Here is a 25,492-nt window from a genome sequence, read left to right as displayed (position 1 = left end):
GTGTGTGTGTGTGTGTGTGTGTGTGTGTGTGTGTGTGTGTGTGTGTGTGTGTGTGTGCGTGTGCGTGTGTGTGTGTGTGTGTGTGTGTGTGTGTGTGTGTGTGTGTGAACTCCAGCTGCGAAATATGAATTGTTATGAGATGTAGTTGAAAAGGCGAAGAAGAACAAAGAGTTCAGGCTCGCAGGGAACGAAATGTCCCTCAAAGACACAACTCAACTCCAGACGGACACAATGACCTCACAGAGAGTTAAAATGACGCAAAGAAGACGCAAAACGACCGCAAAAGTATTTTAAACAAATATACTAACCGGTACAAAGAGAACTACCTCAATCAAAGAAACCAAGAAATAAATGAATGACCTCAAAGAACACAAAACCATCACACAAAATAAGCTAGAATTTATTACATACTTATGTATATATATATATATATATATATATATATATATATAATATCTTGCTTTTTATATTTTGATTCTTAAATTTGTATTTCAACTTTTATATTTTCTACTTTTTGTTTAATGCTATTTTATTTCTATTTGAGATGTTTACATTTTGGAATGTTTATTTCTTTTATTGTTATTGTACAATGTCTTGTCTTTTCATTCTGCTGCAACGCAAACATTTCCCAAATTGAGGTCACTAAGTACAGATCGTGTTCACACCGGAATAAGTCCACTTCACGGCGTATACTGCCACCCGAAGTCCCCGGCCGGAGTTCTCAGATCTTTTAGGCCTACTTGAGTAAAAAAAACATAGGTCCAATGCAGAGTGTCCCTCAGCATCTAACATAGTGGTTGTGTTGTGAAAACATGCAGAAAATGCATTTTATGGAAGTATTTTCTTGATGTATGGGTTCATACAAAGTGACAGCCTCTGTAAGAACCTTTGACTCCAGTATTATGAATACAGTAAACCAGAATTTTGAACCTGGCTTTATCCAATGTTCACATATCTGTGGGATATATGCAAATGAGCACCAACCTTCCCCCTCATTTGCATATTTAAACCGTCAAACTGTCAGTATTTAACTGAGGAAGTTTCATGGTTTATAAATGTGTGTTTTGCTGCAGATGTCTACAGTAAGGTCGCGTGTGTTTTTGGATGATTTTGCAGTAATTCTTTTCAGTATTTCTGTATTTTTATTGACTGACTGTATGCCGCACAGAGGGTTTGATTGACAGCTGTTGTTGTCGGGGTGACGGTGGAGGAAATGGAGCGGCTGTTTCTTCTTCTGCTGCTTGTCAAATGAAATGTTGTGACATCCTGTCAACACGCTCTCCATTATTCATAAACTGCAGAATGTTTCCTTAATACAGAGAAATAACAGCTGAGGTGTAATTCACTCTTCCACCTCTAGATGCCACTGTTGGGACTTTAAACTCCACTTTACATCATTATGGTGCTTTCTTTCAGAATTTAACTTTTTTTCAGATTTGAAATTGTTCTTGAAATTTAACTTTTTGGTCAGATTTTCACCGACAGGATTTATAATTTTTGTCTCCAAATTTTACTTTTTTCTCAGAAAGTGTGTGTGTGTGTGAATTTGTTGCCATGAAAAGTGCATGTTTTACTCCTCAATGTGTGTTTGAGTGTGTCTTGCCATATGTGTGTACCGCAGTGTGTTGCCATGTGTGTCTGCGTTTGTAAAGTGTGTATTCCTTTCCTCATCCAACAGGGGGACGATGCACGACCTGATGGGTCGACCAGCAACCCGATTGCTACCTCGTGGGGCTGTTTTCTTCTGGTCGTGTGGCTGCATGTCCAGGCTGCGCTAGCCTTCGATAACTAGCAGCTAACCTCGTTGGCTAACGGCTACGGCTAGCAGCTACCGATGGCTGCCAGCTAGCGGCTAACGGCCACGGCTACCGGCTATCGACCTTTTGAGTTTTTTCCCTGGTGCCTGAGAGGATGTTCGACCATGTCTGGTCGGCCTCGTGTGGATCCTCTCACAATAACCTAACTTTTTTGGACCGTGGACAGTACGGCCCTTTTTGAGCTTTTTCTGGTGCCTGAGAGGGGGTTCGACCATGTCTGGTCGGCCTCGTGTGGACCCTCTCGCCTTTTCATCACATCGACGTCGATTTCGGACGCCACCCACGCTCTCATCAGCGCCTGGGTGGTAAGCTTCTGGACGCCGTCTCGCCTTGACGGTTTCGGACGTCGCCCATGCCTTCATTGGCCCGTGGGTGGCGCGCTCCGGGACCCTGCCTGGCCTCTCCTTTTATCGCGGCTCACGGTTCGCCTCGACGGCAGCTTCGGACGGCGCTCCGTCTGGCCTCTCCCCTGTCCACGGCTCCTTTCTCCCGGGGATGCTGCTCCTGCCCCCCGGGGACCCGGTTCCTTCCTCCCGAGGACTTCGTGCCCGCCGCCGCTGTGCCCTCGTCTGCGGCCGGGCAGCGCTCCTTCCTGCTGGGGACCACCGGGTTATTCACGCCCGTCGCGGCTCAGTGACCCGGCTTTCACCGACTGGCGGGTGAAGACTTCATTCGCCACGACACCTGATGCGGCCCCCTTACGACGGCCCGTTACGGCCCGCCCCCGGTGGGGGTGCCCTCGCCCTCGTTAGGGCCCCTACCCTCTCCTGCGGCCTCCTTTCGTCGGCCCGTTCCATGGCCCGCCCTCACCTGCGACCCCACCCTCCTCGGCCCCTGTGGTGCTTCCTCCTCGGACACGGGGATTTTTTGCCATGTTTGAATTCTGCGGGGGCTTGTGTGGTGACCACCTATTTATACACTGGGACATAATTCAATCTAGGAACTACAAGTTGGGGCTATTGTTCCCACACGGACATGTTATGGTTCCCTATATATATTGTGTGCCCTCCTGGCTCTTTCTCTTCCTCCCGGACTGCAACCAGTCAACAGCTCTTAAATAAAGTAACCTTTTACACCATCATTGCACCGCCTCTGACTCCCTATCTCTCGGCACTACAGGAACCGCATTGAGTGTGTCTTGCCGTGCGTGTATCTGCAGTGTGTGTCTGTGAATCTGTGTTGGAATGTAAAGTGTGTTTTCCATTCACAGTGTTTGTGTACCTGCAGTGTGTGTGTGTGTGTGTGTGTGTGTGTGTGTGTGTGTGTGTGTGTGTGTGTGTGTGTGTGTGTGTGTGTGTGTGTGTGTGTGTGTGTGTGTGTGTGTGTGTGTGTGTGTGTCGAGGTGCAGAGTCTTTAGAGAATTCTGTTTTCTGTCGGCGTCCCTCAGCTTGAAGCCTCAGGGGAGAAGAAGGGGAGGGGGAGGGTCTTCATCAATAATTTAACGTGCAACGCTGGAATCTGTCCCCCATGGACAGACAGGACAGTGATGGACTGATGGAAAAACTAGTTCCTGCTCAACACCGCAGAGAGAGGAAAGTTACGAAGTGTTTTAAGTGGAAAAAGGGAGGGATATAGGGAGGTCAGAATAATAAAATACACTGAAATGTAAAGACCAAATAACACACACTCTGAAAACAAATAAACTAAAGAGACCCTTTTCTGCATTTTGGGTTTTCCCTTTCCTGTGGTGTTTATATATCAGTATTAGTGTCTCTACTTTAAAGAGTCCTCTCCTGCTGATGTTCATGTGTATATCAGTATGTAGTGTCTCTACTTTAAAGAGTCCTCTCCTGCTGATGTTCAGGTGTATATCAGTATGTAGTGTCTCTACTTTAAAGAGTTCTCTCCTGCTGATGTTCAGGTGTATATCAGTATGTAGTGTCTCTACTTTAAAGAGTTCTCTCCTGCTGATGCTCAGGTGTATATCAGTATGTAGTGTCTCTACTTTAAAGAGTCCTCTCCTGCTGATGTTCAGGTGTATATCAGTATGTAGTGTCTCTACTTTAAAGAGTTCTCTCCTGCTGATGTTCAGGCGTATATCAGTATGTAGTGTCTCTACTTTAAAGAGTCCTCTCCTGCTGATGTTCAGGTGTATATCAATATGTAGTGTCTCTACTTTAAAGAGTCCTCTCCTGCTGATGTTCAGGTGTATATCAGTATGTAGTGTCTCTACTTTAAAGAGTCCTCTCCTGCTGATGTTCAGGTGTATATCAGTATGTAGTGTCTCTACTTTAAAGAGTCCTCTCCTGCTGATGTTCAGGTGTATATCAGTATGTAGTGTCTCTACTTTAAAGAGTCCTCTCCTGCTGATGTTCAGGTGTATATCAGTATCACACACACACACACACACACACACACACACACACACACACACACACACACACACACACACACACACACACACACACACACACACACACACACACACACACACACACACACACACACACACACACACACACACACACACACACACACACACACACACACACACACACACACACACACACACACACACACACACAAACTCTCTTGCTGTATCAGATTTGATTATGCATTTTGTCTTGGGGTAGAAATTGGGGCTAGAGTTGAGGGAACATTCTGTCGATGAACGTCCTAACCGTGTGTGTGTGTGTGTGTGTGTGTGTGTGTGTGTGTGTGTGTGTGTGTGTGTGTGTGTGTGTGTGTGTGTGTGTGTGTGTGTGTGTGTGCGTGTGTGTGTGCGTGTGTGTGTGCGTGTGTGTGTGTGCATGCGTGCGTGCGTGCGTGCGTGCGTGCGTGCGTGCGTGCGTGTGTGTGTGTGTGTGTTATGGAGAAGAAAAGAGCAAATAACAGTGTGTTGTGTTACGGCTGCATGCATAGTAGTTTTCTATTCTGCAAAGACCTACACTTTTATCTGTTAAAATATTCAAAATGATGAATTTTCAATGATCATTAGAACATTTGTGTTACAGCTGCATGCCTCGCCTGCATTGCTTAACCGGCTAAAACTGGCCTCTTCAGAAAGTGTTGAAATCTCAGGAGGGAACTGCTGCTGCTGCTGCTGCTGGTGCTCAGCCAGGATTTAGTTTGGACTTGTTGGTCTCTCTTCATGTCGCAAATCCAATACAATAGATTTTATAATGAATGGTGTCAGTTTTTGATTTGTAGGGAGCTCTAAAGGTTAATGAAAAAAAAGAAAAGTATCTTGTTCGCACAAAATTATTTTCCGTGCGCACGAGAAAGTTACCGGTGCGCCAAGTAGGAAGTGGAGCGCACAGGAGGAGACAACCGTTTCATTGCATACTGTGATCTTGTCTGTTCTGCAGTACTGGTACAAATGTTTGTCAGCAGCTTTAAAATCAAAAGATTGCTCAAAGATTGTTGGTCCACCTGTCAGAGACTCTATGATTCAGCCTAGCATAACAACCTAGTGAGGCTGTCCAACAACATCATCTCTGACCCAAACCATGCTCTGAACAGTGAATATGAACTGCTACCATCTGATTGGAGATACAGGGTCCCACCATTCAATAGCTCTCATCCTAAAAAGGGTTGGAGACCCCTGTTATAGAACGATACATTTGAAAATGTTAAGCTTGGCCTACCATTTTAGTGGAGCGATGAGGAACAGGTGGGGCTTGAAAAGGCCCACATGTTCAAAGTGGGGAATGACAGAAAAAGAGAACCACTAGGATGAGGACTCATTCCCTACTTGGAGTGGGATGAGGACTCATTCCCTACTTGGAGTGGGATGAGAACTCATTCCCTACTTGGAGTGGGATGAGAACTCATTCCCTACTTGGAGTGGGATGAGGACTCATTCCCTACTTGGAGTGGGATGAGAACTCATTCCCTACTTGGAGTGGACAGTCCATCGGTTTCCTGCTGAGAACCATGGCCTCAGATTTGGAGGTGCTGATCCTCATCCCAGCCGCTTCTCCAGTGAGTGCTGAAGGTTGCAGACCGATGAAGCCATCAGAACCACATCATCTGCAAAAAGCAGTGGTGCAATCCTTAGTCCACCGAACTGCAGACCCCCTCCCCCCACGACTACGCCTCCAAATCCCATCCATGTATATTACAAACAGGATGAGGAGGAGGCCAACCCTCACCGGAAATGGGTCCGACTTACTGCCGAGGACCTGGACACAGCTCTCGCTTTGGGAGTACAGAGATTGGATGGCCCTGAGTAGAGACCCCCTCACCCCATACCAGGCTTGGAATTTCGTCATTTTAGGGGCAAGGCCATTTGGCCTTTGGTGTCACACATTTTTGCAGGGCGCAAAGGCCATTGAGGGAAACATTTGGATTTGGAGCTTACAAATAAATAACTTCACTTTTTGATAAGAAAAACAGACGAATGAAATGGAAAACAAATCACTGTTTTAATATCAATAATGTCAAACATTATATTATCATATAGGCCTATGCCTCCTTAGTATTACCGTATATAAAATAAAATACTTTACTTTGAATAATTAGTGTTTGGTATGTTTTCCATCTACTACTTCTCCCATTCACAAATCAAATCCAAAAAACTAAAATTATATGAATATGTAACAAATATATCCAATTTCAGAGCAGAAGAAACAGCCTTCAAGGGTCAAACTCTGCACATACATCATTCAGCAGTGTGTGTGTGTGTGTGTGTGTGTGTGTGTGTGTGTGTGTGTGTGTGTGTGTGTGTGTGTGTGTGTGTGTGTGTGTGTGTGTGTCTTTAATCAACTCCTCACAGCTCTGGTCAGAAACTGGACAAAAGTTAAACATGTACAAACCACAGACTGTCATGGCGAATACAATCGCTGCTTTAATTCTGTCTTTAGGACGTTGTTGTGAGTGTGGACGGAGCAGCGACAGGTTAGTTTAGCCTGATTGATCCATTCAGAAAACACGCATTTTAAAAGGTTTTTCGCCTGCCGTCTGTCTGCAGACTTGTCAAAGCATTAATTCATTTTTTTTACTAACCGGTATCAGTATGTAGTTACTTCAGCATCATTTTGAAACGTGTATTACAATTGAATCAAAATAGGTTCATTTTGTCGTAGTTTCCACCACAGTATTTACATTGAAATAAGCCCCGCCCCCTCTCCAGCGCGTCCTGTTTGAATGACAGGAGTAAACAGCTGACAGCCGCGGTGAAACTCCAGCGGTTAGAGGGATGAGAATATTCGCATCGCGTCCGTTGTGAACGCAGCATAATGCAGTTCAGAAAACACTGTTCTGACGCTTTTAAAGCAACTTCGAGATTTTAACAGTGTGAGGGGCACACAGGCCAAGGTGGCCGTAGGATGTACAATTATTTGTGGGGCATAACGGCCAGACCGAGGGGCTATGACGGCCGTGAAAATCCTACCCTGCCCCATACTCCTGCAGCACCTCCCACAGTGACTCCCTGGGAACCCGGTCATAACCCTTCTCCAAGTCTACAAAACACATGTAGACTGGATAAGCGTACTCCCAAGCCCCCTCCAGGATCCTTGCGAGAGTAAAAAGCTGATCCGTCGTTCCACGACCAGGACGGAATCCGCATTGTTCCTCCTCAATCTGAGGTTCGACAATCGGCCTGACCCTCCTTTCGAGTACCTTAGAGTAAACTTTCCCGGGGAGGCTGAGTAGTGTGATGCCTCTGTAATTGGCACACACCCTCTGATCCCCCTTTTTAAAAAGGGGAACCAACCCCCCGGTCTGCCACTCCTTCGGTACTGTTTCCGACTTCCACACAACGTTGATGAGACGTGTCAACCATGACAGTCCCTCAACACCCAGAGCCTTCAGCATTTCTGGGCGGATCTCATCCACCCCCGTGGCTTTGCCACTGTGGAGTTGTTTGACGACCTCAGTGACCCCCCCCCCCGGGAGATTGGTGTCGATCCCCCGTCATACTCCAGCTCTGCCTCTAACATAGAGAGTAACCACAACAGAAATCTAAAAAACAAAAACACAGGGAATAGTCAGGAGTCATACTCCGCTCTGACTAGAAGGCCAGGGAGAAGAAGTGAGTCTTTAGTGAGGATTTAAAAACCCCTAGTGTCTGGGCCGACCTCACGTGGAGGGGCAGAGTGTTCCAGAGCCTGGGGCCAGCTGCTGCTTCATACAAAAACTATGCTTTGATGCATTTATTAAATAACCACAAACATTTGTACCTTTTATAACAAAGGAAAATAACAAAATACACTAGCATTTGTAGGCAGGCCTTCTTTGAAATAAAGACAACACAGTACTCTGCAGCATAGAATAGCTGCAGCCAAACACCTTAAACATAAAAATAGGATGTATTTAAATAAGACTTTAAAGGTCACCTATCATGCTATTTTTGGCAATAGCATAGGTCTCAGATATATAAACATATATAAAAAACATGTCTATGAAGTGTTTTGCTCAAAATACCAAACAGATCCCCCATTCGAGCCATGCCTCATATCCCTCTATTTCACTTCCTGTTTCCAAAGTGCTATTTCTGGGTATAAAGCTTATGCCAGCTCATGCGGGATATTCTATGATACACCACATCAAGGATTATTTCTGAAAACAGTAGGTCAAACTCTTTTTCACTCTTGCCGGTTATACCACAAGGTGAGTTCATTTTTTGTGTTTCTTGCTTCTTCACACATGTGCTCTCTCCAGTACAGGTTAGCTCTAAGTGTTAGCATGCATAATGTACACAAAGAGCCGACCTCTACCATAGCCCCCCCCCCCCCTATAAAACTCCCCACTTTACAGCAGAAACAAACCTGTCTCCAGCCTGACTGTTACAACAAGAACAGTCTTGTGGGTCGTGCAAAGATTGACAGTCCTTTCTTTGCCATAGGTCCAAGTATTATGTTATTTTGCACTGTAAACGTTCTGGTGGATAGTTTGATCATGCCCGCAGTTCACATCTTTTCTGTTAAATTTCTCTTAACAATGACTAGATTTTATTTCTCTTAAAAGTATGCTTATAAACACTAGAAGAGAGAGATATGCAGTTATAGAAAACAAAACATATTATGAAGAAGGAATTATGGATGGATACCAAACTTTCAAGCCAAAATATAAACATGACTTAGTTTAAGCAACTGATGACTTTAAATACAACTAGTAAGAGAGGTCCAATGCTATCCCCTATTTTTTTTTAAGCCGTTGGTTTGATATGACTAATTCACCTTTTTAAAACATGTGCTTTTCCTGTCTGGCAGCTTAGGTCATTCAGGCAAGTGTCTACAGGAAAATACAGCATTCCCAAGCACAACAGACTTTCTGTTTATCTGTTTATCACATCATTGTATCATAATAATTTTTGTATGAAGAAGGCGTTACAGCCCCTTAGGCCTTTCACATTAGGACATGTCTTAATAGATGTGTTCAGTTGAGAACAGGAGGTCAGGTGAGGAGAGTATCTGACAGTATATAAGGGACCTCACAACACCACATTTCATCAGACTTGAAACTCCTGCTGGAAGTCACCATGGACAGCTACCTTTCAGCACCATGGACAGCTACGTGCTAAATAAACCGTATTTAGATATATATCTCTTTATCAGGTGTTTTCGACCCCTCAAAGCTCTTTACATACTAGCTTAGAGATTTAAAAGGTAATATTATTATAAATAATGCACAGTTTGACCGGCTACAATGAGCTGAGTTGTAAAATGTAGGATTTGATGTTAAAAAATTGTTGGAAATGTTTGTGGATAGTTTGATCATGCCCACACACACACACACCCACACCCACACCCACACCCACACACACACACACACACACACACACACACACACACACACACACACACACACACACACACACACACACACACACACACACACACACACACTTTTATCTGTTAAAATATTCCAAATGATGTATTTTCAATGATCATTAGAACATTTGTGTTACAGCTGCATGCCTTGCCTGCATTGCTTAACCGGTTAAAACTGGCCTCTTCAGAAAGTGTTGAAATCTCAGGAGGGAACTGCTGCTGCTGCTGCTGCTGGTGCTCAGCCAGGATTTAGTTTGGACTTGTTGGTCTCTCTTCATGTCGCAAATCAAATACAATAGATGTTATAATGAATGGTGTCAGTTTTTGATTTGTAGGGAGCTCTAAAGGTTAATGAAAAAAAAGAAAAGTATCTTGTTCGCACAAAATTATTTTCCGTGCGCACGAGAAAGTTACCGGTGCGCCAAGTAGGAAGTGGAGCGCACAGGAGGAGACAACCGTTTCATTGTAGACTGTTATGTTTATGTGGGGAAATGGCAGTGCATACACTATTCAAGTCCCGTCTTGGACAAAGTCTGAGTCGTGATGCTTCAAAGACGAACCTTTTCAGAAGACATTTTTTTTTTTGTGCAATTTTTTTTCATTCTGTGTTTTCCTCTCAGTCAGCATTTACATAGACGTGCAACGATACGTTTCATAATTATCTGCGTTCATTCAACTTCTTATTATTTATTATCCCAATTAGCACTGGCTATTCTTCCTGGAGTCCACACACACACACACACACACACACACACACACACACACACACACACACACACACACACACACACACACACACACACACACACACAAACTCTGCGTGCGTGCGTGTGTGTGTGCGTGCGTGCGTGCGTGCGTGCGTGTGTGTGTGTGTGTTATGGAGAAGAAAAGAGCAAATAACAGTGTGTTGTGTTACGGCTGCATGCATAGTAGTTTTCTATTCTGCAAAGACCTACACTTTTATCTGTTAAAATATTCAAAATGATGTATTTTCAATGATCATTAGAACATTTGTGTTTCAGCTGCATGCCTCGCCTGCATTGCTTAACCGGCTAAAACTGGCCTCTTCAGAAAGTGTTGAAATCTCAGGAGGGAACTGCTGCTGCTGCTGCTGCTGGTGCTCAGCCAGGATTTAGTTTGGACTTGTTGGTCTCTCTTCATGTCGCAAATCCAATACAATAGATTTTATAATGAATGGTGTCAGTTTTTGATTTGTAGGGAGCTCTAAAGGTTAATGAAAAAAAAGAAAAGTATCTTGTTCGCACAAAATTATTTTCCGTGCGCACAAGAAAGTTACCGGTGCGCCAAGTAGGAAGTGGAGCGCACAGGAGGAGACAACCATTTCATTGCATACTGTGATCTTGTCTGTTCTGCAGTACTGGTACAAATGTTTGTCAGCAGCTTTAAAATCAAAAGATTGCTCAAAGATTGTTGGTCCACCTGTCAGAGACTCTATGATTCAGCCTAGCATAACAACCTAGTGAGGCTGTCCAACAACATCATCTCTGACCCAAACCATGCTCTGAACAGTGAATATGAACTGCTACCATCTGATTGGAGATACAGGGTCCCACCATTCAATAGCTCTCATCCTAAAAAGGGTTGGAGACCCCTGTTATAGAACGATACATTGGAAAATGTTAAGCTTGGCCTACCATTTTAGTGGAGCGATGAGGAACAGGTGGGGCTTGAAAAGGCCCACCTGTTCAAAGTGGGGAATGACAGAAAAAGAGAACCACTAGGATGAGAACTCATTCCCTACTTGGAGTGGGATGAGGACTCATTCCCTACTTGGAGTGGGATGAGGACTCATTCCCTACTTGGAGTGGGATGAGGACTCATTCCCTACTTGGAGTGGACAGTCCATCGGTTTCCTGCTGAGAACCATGGCCTCAGATTTGGAGGTGCTGATCCTCATCCCAGCCGCTTCACACTCGGTGGTGAACCGATCCAGTGAGTGCTGAAGGTCGCAGACCGATGAAGCCATCAGAACCACATCATCTGCAAAAAGCAGTGGTGCAATCCTTAGTCCACCGAACTGCAGACCCCCTCCCCCCACGACTACGCCTCCAAATCCCATCCATGTATATTACAAACAGGATGAGGAGGAGGCCAACCCTCACCGGAAATGGGTCCGACTTACTGCCGAGGACCTGGACACAGCTCTCGCTTTGGGAGTACAGAGATTGGATGGCCCTGAGTAGAGACCCCCTCACCCCATACCAGGCTTGGAATTTCGTCATTTTAGGGGCAAGGCCATTTGGCCTTTGGTGTCACACATTTTTGCAGGGCGCAAAGGCCACATGCCAGGGCACAAAGGCCATTGAGGGAAACATTTGGATTTGGAGCTTACAAATAAATAACTTCACTTTTGATAAGAAAAACAGAGGAATGAAATGGAAAACAAATCACTGTTTTAATATCAATAATGTCAAACATTATATTATCATATAGGCCTATGCCTCCTTAGTATTACCGTATATAAAATAAAATACTTTACTTTGAATAATTAGTGTTTGGTATGTTTTCCATCTACTACTTCTCCCATTCACAAATCAAATCCAAAAATCTAAAATTATATGAATATGTAACAAATATATCCAATTTCAGAGCAGAAGAAACAGCCTTCAAGGGTCAAACTCTGCACATACATCATTCAGCAGTGTGTGTGTGTGTGTGTGTGTGTGTGTGTGTGTGTGTGTGTGTGTGTGTGTGTGTGTGTGTGTGTGTGTGTGTGTGTGTGTGTGTGTGTCTTTAATCAACTCCTCACAGCTCTGGTCAGAAACTGGACAAAAGTTAAACATGTACAAACCACAGACTGTCATGACGAATACAATCGCTGCTTTAATTCTGTCTTTAGGATGTTGTTGTGAGCGTGGACGGAGCAGCGACAGGTTAGTTTAGCCTGATTGATCCATTCAGAAAACACGCATTTTAAAAGGTTTTTCGCCTGCCGTCTGTCTGCAGACTTGTCAAAGCATTTATTCATGGTTCTTACTAACCGGTATCGGTATGTAGTTACTTCAGCATCATTTTGAAACGTGTATTACAATTAAATCACGGTAAAATAGGTTCATTTTGTCGTAGTTTCCACCACAGTATTTACATTGAAATAAGCCCCGCCCCCTCTCCAGCGCGTCCTGTTTGAATGACAGGAGTAAACAGCTGACAGCCGCGGTGAAACTCCAGCGGTTAGAGGGATGAGAATATTCGCATCGCGTCCGTTGTGAACGCAGCATAATGCAGTTCAGAAAACACTGTTCTGAGGCTTTTAAAGCAACTTCGAGATTTTAACAGTGTGAGGGGCACACAGGCCAAGGTGGCCGTAGGACGTACAATTATTTGTGGGGCATAACGGCCAGACCGAGGGGCTACGACGGCCATGGCCGTCATGGCCGTCGTGAAAATCCTACCCTGCCCCATACTCCTGCAGCACCTCCCACAGTAACTCCCTGGGAACTCGGTCATACGCCTTCTCCAAGTCCACAAAACACATGTAGACTGGATAAGCGTACTCCCAAGCCCCCTCCAGGATCCTTGCGAGAGTAAAAAGCTGATCCGTCGTTCCACGACCAGGACGGAATCCGCATTGTTCCTCCTCAATCTGAGGTTCGACAATCGGCCTGACCCTCCTTTCGAGTACCTCAGAGTAAACTTTCCCGGGGAGGCTGAGTAGTGTGATGCCTCTGTAATTGGCACACACCCTCTGATCCCCCTTTTTGAAAAGGGGAACCAACCCCCCGGTCTGCCACTCCTTCGGTACTGTTTCCGACTTCCACACAACGTTGATGAGACGTGTCAACCATGACAGTCCCTCAACACCCAGAGCCTTCAGCATTTCTGGGCGGATGTCATCCACCCCCGTGGCTTTGCCACTGTGAAGTTGTTTGACGACCTCAGTCAGAGCCGGCCCGACCCATTAAGCGACATAAGCGGCCGCTTAGGGCCCCGCAGCCACTAAGGGGCCCCCTAGCAACATTTTTTATTTTTTTTTATTTTTAATTTAAAAAATAAATAAATCTCAGTACACCGTCGCCGTGATAAGTATGTTTAATTAATTTTGTTAATATGCCTAGATTGCCTACTCTCAAAGTAATGTATTATATTATTGAGTCAATAATATAATACATTAACCGTGCTTTACCTGAACCTCATCATGACACAAGAGAGGACGGCAGGATTGTAATTTCCCGTGTTCAGTGAATGCAACAGAGGCAAGACACCAGACCAACCAGAGAGTTGAATGGAAATAAACATCTGTGTTATTGGCTGACAGGTACCTATCACGTGAGCTGTGACAATGTTTAAAATAAACTGTCAGTCGGACTCAGAGTTTTTGAAGATGGACATAAGAAAACATTTTCTTAAAAAATACGACAATTCTCAAGTGGTGGCTCACACAACAACCCCAGAGCAATCACTTGAGCCAGGTAAACAAGGTATGTAAATGTCAGTAAACTTCCAAGTTATGCGAACATGTAAGCAAAGCATAAATTACAGCTACGTTGACGTTACTTTGAATCGCGGGGGTAAGCTAAACCGTTAGCAAGTAGCTATAGCTAGCCAGATATATTAAATAAACACTTAGTCATATAATCTAAATGTAATGTTTTTTAGCGTTACCTGGTGATTTCAAAGAAAGCTCTCTGGGAAATGTTGACTTACTGTTCGACATGAAGCTAGAAGCTACCTTACAGTACACAGTTGATCCTGAGTCCTGTCAGTTAAAGTGTTTCACAGTTAGCTTAGCTAAGCATCAACCTAGCACTGAAATATATGGATGTTATGTGACAGTATTTCTGAGAAAAAGTCAGCTGAAATGGTGGCATAGTTGCCACTGCTTTAGTATCGACAGCATGTTTGAACGTATTTGCAGCAGTAAATGTGGCTGTTTGGCCACTGACGTTGCCATAACAACACCTGCATTTAAATGTGCAACCTCTTTTTGTGACAGATTTTTGCAAGAAATTATAATTCTTCTGAATGATATTCCTATTGACAGCTAGTTTCTATGTGAACATTATGAGATGGAAAGCCAGAGAGAATAAATGAAAAACAGTTATGAAATACTATATGTCAAAACAAGAATACAGTTTAAGTGATTTGTAAAATATCCATAAAGAAAAATCTGTTTACAGTTCTGTTTCATATGGGTGTTGAGATATTTATCCATAGATCTCTTAATTGTCTCTCAAAATGCACCAGATTGATGCTTTTAACTTCAATATTTAAAAAAAAATCTCCCCGGGGGAGCATGCCCCCGGACCCCCCTAGAGGAGGTGAGGACCCCCTTAGAGGATGTTAGGTCCACAGTGTTTATATGCTTATTTATACAATATGTGTGCTTATGCTAACATCATAAGACAAAAGTTGGTTCCGTGTTGTGTGTTGTGGGGACGCGCTAGAGTGAGGGGGCCCCCAAGCCAAAGCTCGCTTAGGGCCCCCAAAAGTCTAGGGCCGGCCCTGACCTCAGTGACCCCCCCCCGGGAGATTGGTGTTGATCCCCCGTCATACTCCAGCTCTGCCTCTAACATAGAGAGTAACCACAACAGAAATCTAAAAAACAAAAACACAGGGAATAGTCAGGAGTCATACTCCGCTCTGACTAGAAGGCCAGGGAGAAGAAGTGAGTCTTTAGTGAGGATTTAAAAAAAACCCTAGTGTCTGGGCCGACCTCACGTGGAGGGGCAGAGTGTTCCAGAGCCTGGGGCCAGCTGCTGCTTCATACAAAAACTATGCTTTGATGCATTTATTAAATAACCACAAACATTTGTACCTTTTATAACAAAGGAAAATAACAAAATACACTAGCATTTGTAGGCAGGCCTTCTTTGAAATAAAGACAACACAGTACTCTGCAGCATAGAATAGCTGCAGCCAAACACCTTAAACATAAAAATAGGATGGATTTAAATAAGACTTTAAAGGTCACCTATCGTGCTATTTTTGGCAATAGCATAGGTCTCAGATATATAAACATATATAAAAAACATGTCTATGAAGTGTTTTGCTCAAAATACCAAACAGATCCCCCATTCGAGCCATGCCTCATATCCCTCTATTTCACTTCCTGTTTCCAAAGTGCTATTTCTGGGTATAAAGCTTATGCCAGCTCATGCGGGATATTCTATGATACACCACATGAAGGATTATTTCTGAAAACAGTAGTTCAAACTCTTTTTCACTCTTGCCGGTTATACCACAAGGTGAGTTCATTTTTTGTGTTTCTTGCTTCTTCACACATGTGCTCTCTCCAGTACAGGTTAGCTCTAAGTGTTAGCATGCATAATGTACACAAAGAACCGACCTCTACCATAGCCCCCCCCCCCCCTATAAAACTCCCCACTTTACAGCAGAAACAAACCTGTCTCCAGCCTGACTGTTACAACAAGAACAGTCTTGTGGGTCGTGCAAAGATTGACAGTCCTTTCTTTGCCATAGGTCCAAGTATTATGTTATTTTGCACTGTAAACGTTCTGGTGGATAGTTTGATCATGCCCGCAGTTCACATCTTTTCTGTTAAATTTCTCTAAACAATGACTAGATTTTATTTCTCTTAAAAGTATGCTTATAAACACTAGAAGAGAGAGATATGCAGTTATAGAAAACAAAACATATTATGAAGAAGGAATTATGGATGGATACCAAACTTTCAAGCCAAAATATAAACATGACTTAGTTTAAGCAACTGATGACTTTAAATACAACTAGTAAGAGAGGTCCAATGCTATCCCCTATTTTTTTTTAAGCCGTTGGTTTGATATGACTAATTCACCTTTTTAAAACATGTGCTTTTCCTGTCTGGCAGCTTAGGTCATTCAGGCAAGTGTCTACAGGAAAATACAGCATTCCCAAGCACAACAGACTTTCTGTTTATCTGTTTATCACATCATTGTATCATAATTATTTTGTATGAAGAAGGCGTTACAGCCCCTTAGGCCTTTCACATTAGGACATGTCTTAATAGATGTGTTCAGTTGAGAACAGGAGGTCAGGTGAGGAGAGTATCTGACAGTATATAAGGGACCTCACAACACCACATTTCATCAGACTTGAAACTCCTGCTGGAAGTCACCATGGACAGCTACCTTTCAGCACCATGGACAGCTACGTGCTAAATAAACCGTATTTAGATATATATCTCTTTATCAGGTGTTTTCGACCCCTCAAAGCTCTTTACATACTAGCTTAGAGATTTAAAAGGTAATATTATTATAAATAATGCACAGTTTGACCGGCTACAATGAGCTGAGTTGTAAAATGTAGGATTTGATGTTAAAAAATTGTTGGAAATGTTTGTGGATAGTTTGATCATGCCCACACACACACACACACACCCACCCACACACACACACACACACACACACACACACACACACACACACACACACACACACACACACACACACACACACACACACACACACACACACACACACACACACACACACACACACACACACACACACACACACACACTTTTATCTGTTAAAATATTCCAAATGATGTATTTTCAATGATCATTAGAACATTTGTGTTACAGCTGCATGCCTTGCCTGCATTGCTTAACCGGTTAAAACTGGCCTCTTCAGAAAGTGTTGAAATCTCAGGAGGGAACTGCTGCTGCTGCTGCTGCTGGTGCTCAGCCAGGATTTAGTTTGGACTTGTTGGTCTCTCTTCATGTCGCAAATCCAATACAATAGATTTTATAATGAATGGTGTCAGTTTTTGATTTGTAGGGAGCTCTAAAGGTTAATGAAAAAAAAAGAAAAGTATCTTGTTCGCACAAAATTATTTTCCGTGCGCACGAGAAAGTTACCGGTGCGCCAAGTAGGAAGTGGAGCGCACAGGAGGAGACAACCGTTTCATTGTAGACTGTTATGTTTATGTGGGGAAATGGCAGTGCATACACTATTCAAGTCCCGTCTTGGACAAAGTCTGAGTCGTGATGCTTCAAAGACGAACCTTTTCAGAAGACATTTTTTTTTTTGTGCAATTTTTTTTCATTCTGTGTTTTCCTCTCAGTCAGCATTTACATAGACGTGCAACGATACGTTTCATAATTATCTGCGTTCATTCAACTTCTTATTATTTATTATCCCAATTAGCACTGGCTATTCTTCCTGGAGTCCACACACACACACACACACACACACACACACACACACACACACACACACACACACACACACACACACACACACACACACACACACACACACACACACACACACACACACACACACACACACACACACACACACACACACACACACACACACACACACACACACACACACACACACACACACACACTAAAACAGCTCATTTCATGAAATTCAGTTTGAAGTGAATCAAAAATGGTCATCGATTATAGCCATCATGAAGACAAACATGTTGTCCTCAGCCACAGCTCATGTCAAGGGGAGAACACTGAGGCATGAACTCAATTGCACGACTCAAAACTCAGACTCAGATAGCGTTTCAAAATAAAGACTTTACTGGAATTTGCACAGTAATAAAACAAGGAAAACAAAACCACTCTTTCGAGGAAAACTATAATGCGATCTATAGCATAGGTCCGTGAAAGGTCCGTGAAAAGGTCCGTGAGGTAAGCCGATACGTGGTCTTCGAGAGACAACGAACTGACAATTAACAGGAGGGAGCTAACACAATATATACACAGGTAAAGGGGACACAGTTGGAAACAATCAGGGCGGGGAAAATAATCAAGGACGCAGGAGACAGAAAAGGGGCGGGGAGCGTGGAGGCCTGAAATGAGAGGAAGAAATAATTAAGGGTATAGACATAAAGCACAAGACAAAGGGACATGACAACTCTAACATAAAGAATAAACTTTCACAATAAGTTTCTTGGACATGACAGTACCCCCCCTTCTAGGGACGGCTCCTGACGGCCCAGGCTCCTCTGAGTTGAGGCGGTCAAAATCCTCAATGAGGCTTTTGTCCACGATGAAGCGGGAAGGAATCCATTGCCGCTCCTCAGGACCATAACCCTTCCAGTCAACCAGTAACTGTCGCCCTCTACCCCTTTTCCGACTAGCCAATAGTGACTTGACCGTGTAAACCGGACCTCCATCGATCATCCGGGGGGGCGGGGGGGGTTTGACGGTGGGAACCATAGCGCTCTCCTTCAATGGTTTTAATTTCCCTACATGGAAGGTGGGATGTACCTTCATGGCCCTGGGAAGCCGTAGTCTCACTGAGACTGGGTTTATGACCTTGGTGATGGGAAAAGGACCCACAAACCGGGGAGCCAGTTTTCGGGAGAGTACGTGGAGGGGAAGGTCTCGTGTAGAGAGCCAGACTTTTTGGCCTGGCTGGTATACAGGGGCTGGTCGGCGTTTTCGGTCTGCTGCTCTTTTAACCAGTTGAGAATTCCTGCAGAGTATCTTCCTAGCCGCAGCCCACACGCGCCGACAACGCCTGACCAGAGCGTGGGCAGACGGGACCGTGACCTCCCTCTCCGTGGCTGGGAACAGTGGCGGCTGGTAGCCATAAACACAGTGAAACGGGGACAGGCCCGTGGCAGAAGTAGGGAGGATGTTGTGTGCATACTCAACCCAGGTGAGGTGCTCGCTCCAGGAGGATGGATTCTGGGACACCAGGCAGCGCAGGCAGGTCTCCAGTACTTGATTTAGGCGCTCTGTCTGGCCGTTAGACTCCGGATGATATCCAGACGAGAGACTGACCGTGGCACCGATGAGGCTGCAGAACTCCTTCCAGAAGCGTGACACAAACTGGGGGCCCCGGTCGGAGACAATATCCTTAGGGAAACCATGAAGCCGAAACACATTCTGCATCATGACCTCCGCCGTTTCCTTAGCTGAGGGCATCTTTGGCAGAGCAATGAAATGTGTCATTTTGGAAAATCTGTCCACTACCGTGAGAACTGTGGTTTTACCTCTAGAGAGGGGCAGGCCAGTGACGAAGTCCATGGAGATCTCTGACCAGGGCCTGTTGGGAATAGGGAGTGGTTGTAATAGTCCTATTCGCGACCTGGAAGAGGTCTTGTTTCGAGCGCAGATAGGGCACGCCTCCACATACTCCTTCACCTCCTTCTCCATGGATGTCCACCAGAAACGTTGTTTAACAATGAACATAGTTCTCTTGACTCCGGGGTGACAGGTGAGCAGCGAAGTGTGAGCCCAGTGGATCACCTGTGGTCGCTCGGCCTCCTGAACAAAAATCCGGTTAGGCGGGCAACCCCTTGGTGCAGGAGCTCCAGCATTGGCACGTATTACCTCTTTCTCTACTGGCCAAGTCAGCGCTCCTACCACCCGGTTCAATGGGATGATGGGTTCCGGCTCCTTGGCTGCAGGCACAGGGTCAAACAGACGGGACAGAGCGTCAGGCTTGACATTCTGAGACCCCGGCCTGTAGGAAAGAACAAAGTCAAAACGGTTGAAAAACAAGGTCCACCTAGCCTGGCGGGAGTTCAGTCTTTTGGCCTTTCTGATGTACTCCAGGTTCTTGTGATCGGTCCAGACCACAAAAGGATGCTCGGCTCCCTCCAACCAATGCCTCCACTCTTCCAACGCTAACTTCACGGCCAGCAACTCACGGTTTCCCACGTCATAATTTCTCTCTGCCGGGGAGAGCTTCCTGGACAGGAAGGCGCAGGCGTGAAGTTTGTTGTCCTTCTGTTGTTGCTGGGAGAGGACCGCTCCCACCCCCTCGTTGGAGGCATCCACTTCCACCACGAACTGGCGAGTGGGATCCGGCATGGTAAATATGGGGGCAGTGGTGAACATCTTTTTCAGCCGAGAAAAAGCCTCCTCAGCCTGAGGAGACCACACAAAAGGCACCTGAGGGGACGTGAGGACATGAAGAGGGGCTGCAATAGCGCTGAAGCTCCGCACAAAACGTCTGTAAAAATTAGCAAAGCCTAAAAACTGCTGCACTTTTTTGCGAGAGTCAGGGGTAGGCCAACAGGCTACTGCGCTAACCTTCTCTGGGTCCATCATAACCTGACCTGGGGAAATGATGAAGCCCAAAAAAGTGACTGTTTCCACATGAAATTCACACTTTTCAGCTTTGACAAACAACTTATTTTGGAGCAGTTTCTGTAGAACCAGGCGGACATGTTGTTTGTGGGTGTGAAGGTCAGGGGAGTAGATCAGAATGTCGTCCAGATAAACAAAAACGAAACGGTTCAGAAACTCCCTCAACACGTCGTTGATCATAGCCTGGAAGACTGCAGGAGCGTTTGACAATCCAAACGGCATGACCAGGTATTCATAATGTCCTGAAGGGGTGTTAAAACCCGTCTTCCATTCATCGCCCTCCCTGATCCTGACCAAATGATAGGCGTTCCGCAGGTCTAATTTGGTGAAAACCTTGGCTTCCTGAAGCTGCTCGAAAGCGGACGAGATGAGAGGGAGGGGGTACCGGTTTTTAACCGTAATGTCATTGAGAGGTGAGTAGTCGATACAGGGCCTAAGAGACCCATCCTTTTTGCCCACGAAAAAAAAACCTGCCCCTGCTGGGGATGAGGAATGACGAATAAGCCCTGTCTTGAGGGAGGCATCAATATAGTCCTTCATGGCCTCTTTCTCAGGTCCTGAAATTGCATAAAGTCGACCCTTAGGAATGGGAGACCCGGCAATCAAGTCAATAGCACAGTCATAGGAGCGGTGAGGAGGAAGAGCCAGAGCTTTGGACTTACTAAAAACTTCACTAAGGTCGTGGTAGCAGGAAGGAACTGAAAGTACATCCGGAAGATATATTTTTGGGACTGTATCCTGCCTAACACTCCCAGTGTTACATCCCCTGTCAATCTCTGCTACCTGCTTAAAACAGAGATCAATGCAATTCTTTCCCCACCCCTCCACCCTCCCAGATTGCCAATCTATGTGAGGGTTATGAAGTTTCAACCAGGGAAACCCCAAAATGAGTGGATGTTGGGCTGAGTTAAATAAGTGAAAAGACATTGTCTCATGGTGGTTATCATTACATCTTACTTCTAAAGGCTCCGTTTGGTGAGTCACTTTAAACAACAGCCGCCCATCGAGAGCACTCGCTTCAAGAGGCTGGGGTAGAGGTTTAGTTTTTATGTCCCATTTTTTAACTAAACCCCAATCCATAAGACTTTCGTCCGCCCCTGAGTCAATGAGAACACCATGAGTAACTACATTGTCTCTGATTTTTACCTGGATCCGGGTCAGGGTGCGAGGAGGAAAGTCAGAGGAAGAGATCCGGCTCACCAACGTACTCCTCTTCATTGGTGAGCCTCCTCTTTTACCGGACAAGCCGCTTGTGGGTGTCCGCGCTGCCCGCAGTAGAAACACAGACCTTCCTTGAATCGACGCTGACGTTCTGCCAGCGACAGCTTGGCGCGGCCCAACTGCATTGGCTCCTCCACGGAGCCAGGGGGCGCTGTTGTCCGGAACGCAGGTGGTGAGGGGTGACGGGGCCTCCAAGAAGAAGTAATATCCAGCGGCGAGCGTCTCCTCTGGAGAGGTGGATCAACCGCATCCTTGGATTTATTCCTTCTTCTCTCCGTCAAACGATTGTCTATACGTAAGGCCATGGATATGACAGAGTCCAAATCAGCGGGCAGATCGAGAGGCGCCAGCTGGTCTTGTAAAGAATCCGAGAGACCGCTGACGAAAGCGTCAAACAATGCAGCGGAGTTCCAGCCGCTGTCGGCTGCCTTAGTCCGGAACTCGATGGCGTAGTCAGCCACACTCCGCTGATGTTGTCGCAGCTTGATCAGAGCCCGAGCTGCTTCCCTGCCCGGCGTGGTTTGATCGAAGGTCTTCCTCATAGTGTCTATGAAGTTTTCCAGAGACCCGCAGATAGGCGAGCCTCGGGACCATTCTGCCGTGGCCCACGCTGCTGCTCGGCCGGAGAGATGAGAGATCATAAAAGCCACTTTGGAAATGTCCGTGGGAAAAGCAGCCGGTTGGTGGTGATAGTGTAACTCACACTGCACGATGAACGGCCGGCAGTCTTCTGAGTCCCCGGAGTACCTTTCGGGTGGAGCCAGACGCATGGAAGCACTGTGCGGCTCAGTAACCCGGTTGGGATCGAATCCGGTCACCGCTGGACCCGGAGGAGTCGTAGGAGGAGAAACAGCCTGCAGGTGAGTGAGCACACGCTGAACCTCTGCTGCCAGTAGATTAACTTGGGTCGTCAACGATGTTTGTAGTTCCCCCTGGCTGCTGGTTAGATCCTGCACTCCCTGCTGCATGGTGGCCATACGCTCCTCTTGTTGCCCAAGACGTTGGCCCTGAGAACGGATAGCGTTCTTAATCTGATCTGAGTCGGCTGAGTTCATTTTGATGGTCAGTTCGTACTGTCAAGGGGAGAACACTGAGGCATGAACTCAATTGCACGACTCAAAACTCAGACTCAGATAGCGTTTCAAAATAAAGACTTTACTGGAATTTGCACAGTAATAAAACAAGGAAAACAAAACCACTCTTTCGAGGAAAACTATAATGCGATCTATAGCATAGGTCCGTGAAAGGTCCGTGAAAAGGTCCGTGAGGTAAGCCGATACGTGGTCTTCGTGAGACAACGAACTGACAATTAACAGGAGGGAGCTAATACAATATATACACAGGTAAAGGGGACACAGTTGGAAACAATCAGGGCGGGGAAAATAATCAAGGACGCAGGAGACAGAAAAGGGGCGGGGAGCGTGGAGGCCTGAAATGAGAGGAAGAAATAATTAAGGGTATAGACATAAAGCACAAGACAAAGGGACATGACAACTCTAACATAAAGAATAAACTTTCACAATAAGTTTCTTGGACATGACAGCTCATCTCTGTATCGTGTACATTTACCAGAAAATAATTCTGTCCAAATATATAAATATAGATATTTTCAAAGTGCTACATTTACTACTATGGAGAAATCCTATTCCTTTTTTGTAGAGGGAAACCGAGCGCGGCTTACTTCCGGGTTTTACGACGCGTCACTATGTTGATGCGATTTGATTGGATTGTGAGGCAAGGGAAGCCAGCCGCCTCTGGTTTCCCTTGGCCAGCGCCATATAGACTGAGAGTTACGTCATCTCCGTTCACTCCAATGGACCACTTTTTTACAGCAATGGCGGATCGTGGAGCCTCTCAATCGTTCCCCGGAAGTTAGCGCCAAGGCTAGCAGAGCTGTAGAGTTGCAGCATAATAGACCGTTCGTGACGGACTTGTAAAGGTAAGAAGAAGTTTAAAGATTTATATTGCGGATATTATCAGTACATCTGATTCAAATGAACATGTGTATTAAAGGATGTCAGTGGATTATCCCTAAATTAGTAGATTTAGGGAACGTTTACAGATAACAGATTAAGCTAGGATACCATACCATAGTACCATACACTATACCATAGTGGTTGAATACACAGTATTAGGAAACACTTTATACTTACTGGACATGTTATACTCATTATATACTGTATATAAAATATGACCAAGAATGTGAGACAACTTTATAGAAATTCATATCACATCTGTTACTGATGCCATTTGTCATACTTTGTTAAACTCACAAATAATAAAGTTCCGTAACTTCAGTTGGGAACAAAGACCACACCTTATCTCCCCAAGGCAATTACTCATCCAATAGGTGTGCTATATAGGTGTGTATAACCCTTTCTCCTGTCTGTTACTCCCTCTTTCAGCACAAGAACCAGAGGGGGATTCAATGGAGCCTGAATACCTGCACTGAGACCCTAACCCTGCACTGAGACCCTTTTTTGTATTAAACAAAACATTAAGCTTTCCCAATGGTGTAGTTTTCGTTTTTGTGAAAAAGTGCAAATGCAGTGTTTTTATATAATAACCTAACCTCACATATTTTTTTGCTGTTGGTCATTAAATTGCTCCTGCTGACTTGAGCCAGCCATTTTTTCCTCCGCTCTGTGTCAGTGGGGAAGCAGTACACTCGTACTCCTTTCTCGGAGCGATTTGAGCATCCCCAGGCAGCACAGCAAACCATGGTGGCGACTAGGAGGCAGCACAGCAAACCATGGTGGCGACTAGGAGGCAGCACAGCAAACCATGGTGGCGACTAGGAGGCAGCACAGCAAACCATGGTGGCGACTAGGAGGCAGCACAGCAAACCATGGTGGCGACTAGGAGGCAGCACAGCAAACCATGGTGGCGACTAGGAGGCAGCACAGCAAACCAGGACAACACGGAGGAAAAGGCACAGACAAACTGCATGATATGCTATTCAATGTTTATTGAATTCCATGTATTTGCAATGGATGTTCCTAAAACAACACATTTAACATCATCATCATCATCATCATCATCATCATCATCATCATCATCATCATGCTGCTGCTGCTGCTGCTGCTAGTCCTTTGATAGTCACCTTTCGGTCTCCTGTCCTTTCTGAAAGCCATAAAGATGACTTTAGTCATTTCGATAACTTGTGTCCTCAGTTACCATGGGATTACTGAAACTACCATGAATTTAAGAAAATGGTAGAAATTTATCTAATCTGAATTTTGAAGCATTCCTTTAGATCCCCTCCCTCTAAATATATCAATAAACATTAGAAAGTGATGCTCCTGACTACTATACAAGTTTAAGAAGATAATATTGGTTTGAAAGAATTCAAAGCAATAAACAGCAACAGGCTCTTTAACCAAGGCACTGTTAGCCTAACATGTAAACTAGTTGTTCACACTAATCCTAATATTATCACTTAATATTAGCAAATTCTATTTTTTTTAAAAAAACATATTGATGTAAATACATACACATATCGATTTGTTGTATAAATATTGCAAATCAAAACCTTTATTCACTAATAATTACCAAAAGTCGAAGTTCTATCTCCTGTTATCAATGCATTCACATTGCCCGCCATGAACTTCCGTGGAACGATCCTCGTCTACTTAAACCACGTGACGATAACCGTTTTTGGACTTCCGCTAGAGAGGCGAAGCCACGCCCATCTACTTCCGGTCCATGGG

At 44.9% G+C, this 25,492-nt stretch overlaps 1 protein-coding gene across 1 annotated transcript in view; it reads right to left on the bottom strand.

The window, feature by feature from the left end:
* Window positions 1-25,492, bottom strand: part of LOC307024827 (transcription factor Atoh1-like) — a 65,092-nt gene that overhangs the window by 6,763 nt on the left and 32,837 nt on the right. The gene's annotated exons all lie outside the window — the stretch shown is intronic.

Source organism: Notothenia rossii, assembly GCF_949606895.1.
Source record: "Notothenia rossii genome assembly, chromosome: 11".
NCBI classification, from domain to species: domain Eukaryota; kingdom Metazoa; phylum Chordata; class Actinopteri; order Perciformes; family Nototheniidae; genus Notothenia; species Notothenia rossii.
Note: the sequence above shows the minus strand (reverse complement) of the source record. Positions and strands in the feature narration are given on the sequence as shown.